The sequence below is a fragment of the Ahaetulla prasina genome, chromosome 8 (assembly GCF_028640845.1).
Source record: "Ahaetulla prasina isolate Xishuangbanna chromosome 8, ASM2864084v1, whole genome shotgun sequence".
Taxonomy (NCBI): Eukaryota; Metazoa; Chordata; class Lepidosauria; order Squamata; family Colubridae; genus Ahaetulla; species Ahaetulla prasina.
Genome location: NC_080546.1, coordinates 92,296,172 through 92,306,256, shown reverse-complemented (window position 1 = coordinate 92,306,256; position 10,085 = coordinate 92,296,172).

The window sequence follows — 10,085 nt, the reverse complement described above, 5'->3', positions numbered from 1 at the left end:
GAGGGAGGGGAGGAAGGAAGGAAGGAAGGAAGGAAGGAAGGAAGGAAGGAAGGAAGGAAGGAAGGAAGGAAGGAAGGAAGGAAGGAAGGAAAAAAAAATCCTCTGCTCTCTGCTTAATGAAAAACCCCCAAATTTGAAAAGTTTAAAACCTGCTCTTGGCAGCAAAGACAAAAACAGGAGATAAAAAGCTGAACAACATTCCTGCATTTTGTCTTTTAAAAGACAGACCGAAGGGAGAGTTGAAAATGTTGGATCCCCCTTCCCCCAGTAGGAAATCCAAATTAGTCCAAGAAAGAGTTTTCGAGTTAAGCTTCAATGAAAATATAACCCCCCTCCCTCCCCAAATGAAGCTTAGCCTGTCCTGGAAATGCACCGACCTGGTTAAGTGTTTCCTGTCTTGTTTCCATTGTGCAGATACACTGCTCCTATTCAAGGGAGCTCTCCTTAACCCTGGTGAGCGGAGATGGGAGCACAGGGGGGCTGCATGACTGCTTCAGTCAATCGGAATCACACTTTGGAAAGGGGAGGGGGGGAAATGTCAACCAAGGGGAAAACATTTCAGCTTAGTTTACTTTTTTTTTAAAAAAAACAAAAACCTTACAAACCGTTGACACCACAACTTGCTTTGCTCTTGCCAGCTGACCTGGGCTGTGCATTTTGCAAGCAACTCACCAAACACACAGTCTCTCTCTCTCACACACACACACACAAACACACACACCCCGTCCTTCCGTTTTGCACTCCCAGGGCCGTTTGCCCTTTGCAGACTTTTACAGGTGCTTCTGTTGTGTGAAAAACACAGCGGTAGGAACACACACAACAAACGCAAGGCGTCTTCCTTGCTATCAGCCCTTTTTTCTCCACCTGTGCCTTAAATTTCTTCCCTTTGCTGGGCTTTTAAGATGAAAAGCTCCACTTTTAATTAGCCGGGAGTGACACACACACACACACACACGCATATGGGGCTCCTTGGACAAATGCAGAATGCACAATCGGGGGAGTCTCACGCTAGCTAGCTAGCTAACCGAATGGATCATCCTTTCCCTCTTTCTTGCGATGAAATATTCATCTGGACTGTCGTTTGCAAATTTGAGGATTTTAAATGCTAAATGAATACAATTATTATCTGGTGACCGAGCTGAGCTGACAGGCTCCTTCATTCCCTCCTTACCTTTTCTGTCCACTCAAATATGAATCGGAGTAAATGTTTAACTCTTTTATGACTCTCCTTCTCTAAGATCTGCTCTGCCAAACCTTTTGCTGGAAGTTCCCAGCAGGTAACTCAGCGGATCGCCTTGCCTCCTTTCGGTGGGCTTCCAGTACCTTTCACATCCCTTCCCTTTGTCTTTTCACCCAAAGCAAATAATAAAAAACGATTTTCTTTGATGCAACTGAAAAAAGCAACAACAACCACCAAAGACAACCGAAACACCGTTCCCAGAAAAAACGATTCCTTTGGAGGGGACCAAGAAGTCAGGCCAAGAAGTAGATTGACACCCGGGGTGGAATTCACATAATTTACCTACCAGTTCACCCAACACCGAAAATGGGAACATGCACACATGTGCACGGCCTTCTGCACATGTGCTTTCCTTGCACGCATGGGTTCCACGCATGCGCGTGGCTTGGAAATGTGGCTAAATAGAACAGCATAGTATCTGAGCCCACCCGCAGGTTGCTATTACCGGTTCCCCCGAACCGGTGTGAACCGGCTGAATACCATCTCTGAGTTTCACCCAATTCTACGCTGATTTAATGATCAAAAACAGCAAGGAAATGACGAATGTGGCAGCAAGGTGGGGTGTTTTTTCTTTTTTTTTGCCTTAGTCCTTTGTGAAGCAGCACAACAGTTGCCTGGAGAATATAGGCCGTAAAGTTTTTATGAATAATTTTCAGTGGGTTCACCCTTGGCGGAAAAGCCTTTTGCGATCCCAATTTATAATTGAGTTCACTTGACTGTGGCTAATCCCCAATTTTTATTTTTTATTTATTTAGTTTTTATTTTGAAGTTGCCTTCACTACCTTGGATGGAATGGCATTTGTGTTGCGACTTCTCCGGTGAGAAGTTTGGTGAAGGAGGGAAGATGTCAAGCTGGTGTGGGGTTCCCCACCCCCCACCCCCGTTTTCTGCCATTGCGCATGGATGCTTTCCTGCCAAATTAGTTGACGGATAACCTGGACAACCATTTAGATATGAGCCAGCCGTGTGCAGCAGCTGCCAAAAAAGCCAACACAGTTCTGGGCTGCATAAACAGAGGGATAGAGTCAAGATCACGTGAAGTGTTAGTGCCACTTTATAATGTCTTGGTAAGGCCACACTTGGAATACTGCATTCAGTTTTGGTCGCCACGATGTAAAAAAGATGTGGAGACTTTAGAAAGAGTGCAGAGAAGAGCAACAAAGATGATTAAGGGCCTGAAGGCTAAAACATATGAAGAACGGTTGCCGGAACTCGGTATGCCTAGTTTAATGAAAAGAAGGACTAGGGAGACATGATAGCAGTGTTCCAATATCTCAGGGGCTGCCACAAAGAAGAGGGAGTCAAACTATTCTCCAAAGCACCTGAGGGTAGAACAAGAAGCAATGGGTGGAAACTAATCAAGGAGAGAAGCAACCTAGAACTAAGGAGAAATTTCCTGACAGTGAGAACAATCAATAAGTGGAACAACTTGCCTGCAGAAGTTGTGAATGCTCCAACATTGGAAATTTTAAAGAAAATATATATGCTTATACTACCTTGTTTCTCCTCATATATATGTTTATATATGGTATAATCTTTTGTGTTATGCTTGTTTATATTGTTATGACAAAATTAAATAAATAAAATAAATAAATAAAAAATGTTGAATAGCCATTTGTCTGAAATGGTGTAGTGGTTCCTGCCTGGGCAGGGGGTTGAACTAGAAGACCTCCCAGGTCCCTTCTAACTCTGTTATTATGTTATGTTATGTTATAACCTTACAGGTGGCTCAGAATTCGTGGGAAAACTCCTGCAAGCCAGACCTTAAAAATAAAACTGGGATTAAGTGAATAATCAAGAACTATAATCAAGAATCAAGAAAGAGGGGCTGCTTTGAGCCTATCCTGAGTTAACGACAAAGTCCATTTCTCCCTTTTTGGGGAGAGGGGATGAGCTCCAAAAAAAGGTGATTTCCCTCCCTTCCTTTTCTTTTCAAGAAACTCTTCCAGATGTTTCGAAACAAGATGACAAGTTTTGTTCCATCACATCTAGAAGGCGTTTAGTTGGGAATGGATGTGAAATCTGATCGACAAAAACACACGGAGGAGTTAAAAAATATCACAATTTTGATGCCGAAAATGTTTGGCTCTTTTTTTTTTCTTTTTTTTTTTACAAAGCCTTTGATTTCATAGGGCAGGGGTCTCCAACCTTGGCAACTTTAAGCCTGGAGGACTTCAACTCCCAGAATTCCCCCAGCCAGCAAAGCTGGCTGGGGGAATTCTGGGAGTTGAAGTCCTCCAGGCTTAAAGTTGCCCAGGTTGGAGACTCCTGTCTTAGGCTACAATAGGAAAGATTGCAAAGAAAGAGTTAACTTCTACCAATTGTATGAGTCCTTACCATTCCCTTTATTTATGACATTTATATAGCCATTCATCTCAAGAATAGGTAGTCCTTGACTAACGACCACGACGAAGCCCAAAATGTAGGTTGCTAAGTGAGAAATTTGTTTGGCCCCATTTATTTATTTATTTATTTATTTTATTTGATTTTTATACCGCCCTTCTCCCGAAGGACTCAGTGCGGTGTACAGGCATAATAAAACCGACAATACAATATATAAGTTTAAAATACGATTTAAAAAACTTATTTTAAATTAGCCCAATGATTAAAATTTCCCATACTAAAAACCCTGTTTAAAATAAATAAATTTAAACATTAAAATCCCAATTTAAGCCAGCCCCAGACTTTTAAATTAAAAGTCATTTTACGACTTTGCTTGCCAGTGAATCTGGATTTCCCCCTGGACTCGGCTTATCGGAAGGTCGCAAAAGGGGACCAAGCGACCCCCGGATACTGCAATCCTCATAAATACGAGTCATAAGTATGAGTCAGTCTGAATTTTGATCACATGACCTTGGAGAAGCTGCAGCGGTCTTAAGTATGAAAAATGGTCGTAAGTCACTTTTTCAGTGTCATTGTAACTTTGAATGGTCAGTAAACAAACTGCTGTAAATTAAGGACAGTTAAGTACTTGGGCAGATGGGAGAATTCAAGCAAAACCAGGAAAAACTATTAAAACAATTAAAAATGATAAAAATAAATAAAAAGACGGGAAATGCATATTCAAATTTTTTTTAAAATTTACATTTATATCCCACCCTTCTCTGAAGTCTCAGGGCGGCTTACACTATGTCAAGCAATAGTCTTCATCCATTTGTATATTATATACAAAGTCAACTTATTGCCCCCAACAATCTGGGTCCTCATTTTACCTACCTTATAAAGGATGGAAGGGCTGAGTCAACCTTGGGCCTGGTGGGACTAGAACCTGCAGTAACTGCAAGCAGCTGCTGTTAATAACAGACTGTCTTACCAGTCTGAGCCACCAGAGGCCGCTAAATCCTACATACAGTATAACCCTTTGGTGGAAGTGCTCATCTTACGACCACAACTCAGCCCCAACACTTCTGTTGCTAAGCGAGACATTTGTTAAGTGTGTTTTTGCCCCGTTTTACAACCTTTCTGGCCACCGCTGTTAAGTGAATCACTGCAGTCGTTAAGTGAGTCACACGGTCGTTATGCAAATCTGGCTCCCTCCTGGACTCAGACGGTCGCAAAAGGGGATCACGTGACCCCGGGGTCACTGCAACCGTCATAAATATGAACCATCTGCCCATCGTCTGAATTTTGATCTCGTGACCACGGGGATGTTGCAGCGGTCGTAAGTGTGAAACATGGCCCTAGATTCCCGTTTTTTTCCAGTGACACTGTATCTCCGAACGGTCACTAAATGAACTGTCATAAGTTGAGCAGTATCTGTACTTTACCGTTCCAGAGTTGCATTTTGTACATTTTCATTTCCGGCCTTTGATTAAAGACTTCTTCTCCATTTTATGTCAGCCTTGTAAAACATTGGAAAAGACTCAGCAATAATAATAATTTAAACATGGGTTTCCCTGGCTTTAATCTGACATTACATTACAATTCCTGCACCCCTGATTTACAATTACAATTCCTGCGTTCCCTATTTCTTTAACAAACAATAAAATAAATAAATCGGGAAGATATGATAGTTCCAGGGCTGAAATGTAAAATTTGTTACTACCGGTTCTGTAATGTGACTTGGTGGGGGAGCAGGCATAATGTGACTGGGTGGGCATGGACAATTTTTTTTTATAACTTTGAAAAGCATTTTTTCTACAACCTCTTCGGCCGAGAGAAATAATGCTTTTAAAAGGCTCCTCTGATGATCCCAGCTGAGTTGCCTGATTGCCAGAACCTTTTAAAAGCATTTTTTACAACCTTTTTGGCCGAAGAGGTTGTAGAAAAAATGCTTTTAAAAGGTTCAGACGATCCCAGCTGAGCTGCGCGATCATCAGAGGCCTTTTTTTAAAAAAAACTTTTAAAAGCATTTTTTCGGCTGAAGAAAAAATGCTTTTAAAAGTTTTTTTTAAAAAAAAACCTCTGATGATCGCATGGCTCAGCTGGGCATGGGTGGGGTTGGGGAGAACCACATGCCGCCATCGCTACCGGATCGGGCGATCCGGTCCAAACCGGGAGCATTTCACCCCTAGATAGTTCCCAACACACCCTTCTATCTGGGAATTCCCAGAAGCATTATTTCATTTTGCAACGATCAGGTGAGGATGCATGGATGCCTGAACCCTGGAAATAGCCACCAAGTTTTTCCAGAAACAACTTTCTAACGCGAAGCAGTCATGCCATGGCTATTCCTTATAGTCATAACCTCCATTACGTAGAAAAGACCTGGCATTCCTATTAAAAGCTCCCGCATCGAAGACAAGGCATTCAAAATAAATGAACCAGAATAACACTTCGCCATTAATTAATTTAGCGTATATGAATTCACAGATGCCTTTTTTTCTTTTCTTTTGGAGGGCGGGTGGATTGCAAACGTTGAAATCCTAAAGCGTGCCCTGCAGGATTCAAAGCTGGGCCTCGTGAAAAAGGCTAGAAAGAAATACAGGATACACCGCCTTGGTCGTGTATCTTGTATTCAATGTCTTCCATACCTAATTGAGCTCAAACTAGACTTACCCCACGCCGTTATCAGGATCAAAGAATCCATCAATCAAGTTTGATACACCGCAATTATTTTTTTTTACTGACTTAAAAAAAAAGCACATTAAAAACTGCGCTTCTTTCTAAATGCCTCTTCAGAATATCATTGATAAAAAGCCCCCCCACCCCCATTATACAAAGCTTCTCAATGGGAGTTCTTCTTGCTTGAATTAAATCCAGCCAACGCAAAAGTTGGCTCTAACTTTGAATGTAAGCTCTGGTTCCATAAACCATATCTACTGCTTTAGCCCTTTTCTTAATGCCTACCATTTTTGTTCGTCCAGAAATAGCTTGAGTTGTTGTTTTAAAAGAGGAAAAGGAAAAAATCAGTCATATATATATATCTGGATCAAAAAGTCAGTAGAGAATTAGCTAGATGCTTGGATCTCTGCCAAAACTGTAAAGGTTGAAGTGAAGTCTGAGGCATTTATTTATTTATTTATTTATTTATTTATTTATTTATTTATTTATTTATTTATTTATTTATTTATTTATTTATTTATTTATTTGGTTAGTCAAACATGTATGAGATAACAGGAATAAGTATAAACATGGATATATATATACTGCTTCATTGCGCACCAACGAAGGAAGGAAGGAAGGAAGGAAGGAGGAAGGAAGGACAGAGAGAGGAAAGAATGTATGACAGGCAGGGAGAGAGGCAGGCAGGCAGGCAGGAAGGGAGGGAGGGAGGGAGGGAGGAAGGAAGGAAAGAGGGAGGGAAGGAAGGAAGGAAGGAAGGAGGAAGGAAGGAAGGAAGGAAGGAAGGAAGGAAGGAAGGAAGGAAGGAAGGAAGGAAGGAGTAGCAATAGACATATACTGCTTCACTGAGCACCAAGGAAGGAAGGAAGGAAGGAAGGAAGGAAGGGAGGGAGGAAGGAAGGAAGGATGGAGTAGCAATAGACATATACTGCTTCACTGAGCACCAAGGAAGGAAGGAAGAAGGAAGGGCAGAGAGAGGGAGGAATGGATGGAAGAAAGAAAGAAAGAAAGAGAGAAAGAAAGAAAGAAAGAAAGAAAGAAAGAAAGAAAGAAAGAAAGAAAGAAAGAATGAATGATAGAGAGAGGGAGAAATGGAAGGAAGGAAGGGCAGAGAGAGGGAGGAATGAATGGAAGAAAGAAAGAAAGAATGACAGAGAGAGGGAGAAATGGAAGGAAGGAAGGAAGGAAGGAAGGAAGGAAGGAAGGAAGGAAGGAAGGAAGGAAGGAAGGAAGGAAGGAGGAACAGTGAGAGGGAGGGAGGGAGGGAGGGAGGGAGGGAGGAAGGTGCAGCAATAGACATATACTGCTTCACAGTGCTTTCCAGCCCTCTCTAAGCAGTTTACAGAGTCAGTCTGTATGGCCCCCAACAATCTGGGTACTCATTTTACTGACCTCAGAAGGAAGGATGGAAGGCTGGGTCAAAGTTGACCAGGATCGAACTCCTGGCAGTGAACAGAGTCAGCCTACAATATTACATTCTGCGCAGCAAGAAAGGAAGGAAGGAACCTCTGTGGTGGCGCAGTGGATTGAATGCAGCATTGCAGGCTAACTCTGCTCACTGCCAGGAGTTCGATCCTGACCATCTCAAGGTTAACTCAGCCTTCCCGTCCTTCCGAGGTGGGTAAAATGAGGACCCAGATTATTGGGGGCAAGAGGCTGACTCTGTCAACCGCTTAGAGAGAGCTGTAAAAGCATTATAAAGCAGTATATAAGTCTAAGTGCTAGTGCTATTAACTGACCATCCATGAACTGATGGCATTGTTGCATTTTTTCCCAATTCTGCAGGAAAAATAATCAGTTGAAAGTGCAAAATCCTTCAAGGCAAACTGGATCATTGCTTGTTTCATTTCTCCATGGTTGTTTTTTTTTACAAGTAATAATAAGCATAACAACAACATCATTTCCGCCCCCCCCCCCCAATCGTTTTATCATGGAAACAAGATGTTTGGATGCGAATGATGCAGTCTTCCATTATTTGAGGGGCTGCCCCAAACAAGAGGAGGCCCACCAATTCTCCAAAGCACCAGAAGGCAAGACGAGAAGCAATGGGTGGAAACTAATCAAGGAGAGAAGCAATCTAGAACTAAGGAGGAATTTCCTGACAGTGAGAATAATTCATCAGTGGAACGACTTGCCTCCAGAAGTTGTGACTGCTCCAACACTGGAAGTTTTTAAGAAGAGACCGGACAGTCACTTGTCTGAAATGGTCTAGGGTCTCCTGCTTGAGCAGGGGGCTGGACTAGAAGACCTCCAAGGTTCCTTCCAGCTCTATTCTAATTGATTGGTTGATTGATTGATTGATTGATTGATTTCCAAATCCCTTTCAGATGTTTTCCTTCTTACTGTTCCAGCAACATAACTCACTTCTTGCAACAACACAGAACGCAAGGGAGCAACTCTCCTCTCTTTTATCTCGGAAAAAAAAAAGAGCCAGGCGCCTGTTGTTTATTTGGCAGTTTCCCCACAGTCGTCCGTTTCCATTAGTCTCCCCACAACCACTTCCCAAAACCCCTGGAAAGAATGGTGGCTAGCAGCTGATCGATTTCTCTTTTCCTGCTCCACAATCGTAGCTAGTTGGGCAAGAAGGCTGGGCCTGTCCCCCCCACTCCTCTTCTTCTCTGTTGGATCTTTCCGTATATTTCTTTATTTCACACTAGTTTCCTTGGGAGGGATCCAAAGAGGGAGCGGAAAAGAGGACCAGACAATCATTCCAGAGAGATCAGACCAAACAAAATGTATGCCAATGTTGTTTTGAGCAGATTCAAGTTGGTCGCACAATGCTCAGAATCAATAATGATGGAAACTTGGACTCTAGTTGTCTTCCTCTTCCTCCTCTTCTTCTTCTTCTCCTTCTGCTTCTCCTCCTCCTCCTCTTCTTCTTCCTCTTCCTCTTCCTCTCCTCCTCCTCCTCCTCTCCTGCTTCTCCTCCTCCTCCTCCTCCTTCCATCATACCATCTCACTCACGCACACCAGAACAACTAGACACAAGAGCAGTTTTTTCCCGAAGGCCATCACTCTGCTAAACAAATAATTCCCTCAACACTGTCAAACTATTTACTAAATCTGCACTACTATTAATCTTCTCATCCTTCCCATCACCAATCTCTTTCCACTTATGACTGAATGACTATAACTTGTTGCTGGCAATCCTTATGATTTATATTGATATATTGACCATCAATTGTGTTGTAAATGTTGTACCTTGATCAATGTATCTTTTCTTTTATGTACACTGAGAGCATATGCACCAAGACAAATTCCTTGTGTGTCCAATCACACTTGGCCAATAAAATTCTATTCTATTCTATTCTTACTCTTTAGAGTGTTGAGTTTTCAGGTATATGGGAGCATTTATGATGATTAGATTGGCCTTTTCTCTCATATTTTTTCCAAAAGTCATACTCAATATCTGAATTCATTGCACGTATCATCCAACAAGATCCAAGAACAATTATAGCCAGACTGAGTTCAAATCCCAAAGCTTCCATTTTATTTCAATCCGTGTCCGATAATCCCACACCTTAATTTCTGATGCAGGTTCCTCGCTGACGTGGTCCTTTACCCACCACAGCCATTCTCTTAACAGGGCGTGGTTCCGTTTCCTTAGCAAAACATAGCATTAAGTGTGATTTTTGTTAAGCCTATTAAAAAAAAATTCAGACTTACCATTGCTAGATTAAGAATAATTCCTTGAAATTAAAAAAAAATGGCAAGTTTAATTCTAGATTAAATTACTGCATGTACCATGGGCAGACAGAGTAACTAACAGAGAGGTAGTGGTGGGTTGCTGCCGGTTCGTACCGGTTCAAGTGAACCGGTAGTTCCAACCAGTAGCTGGGCC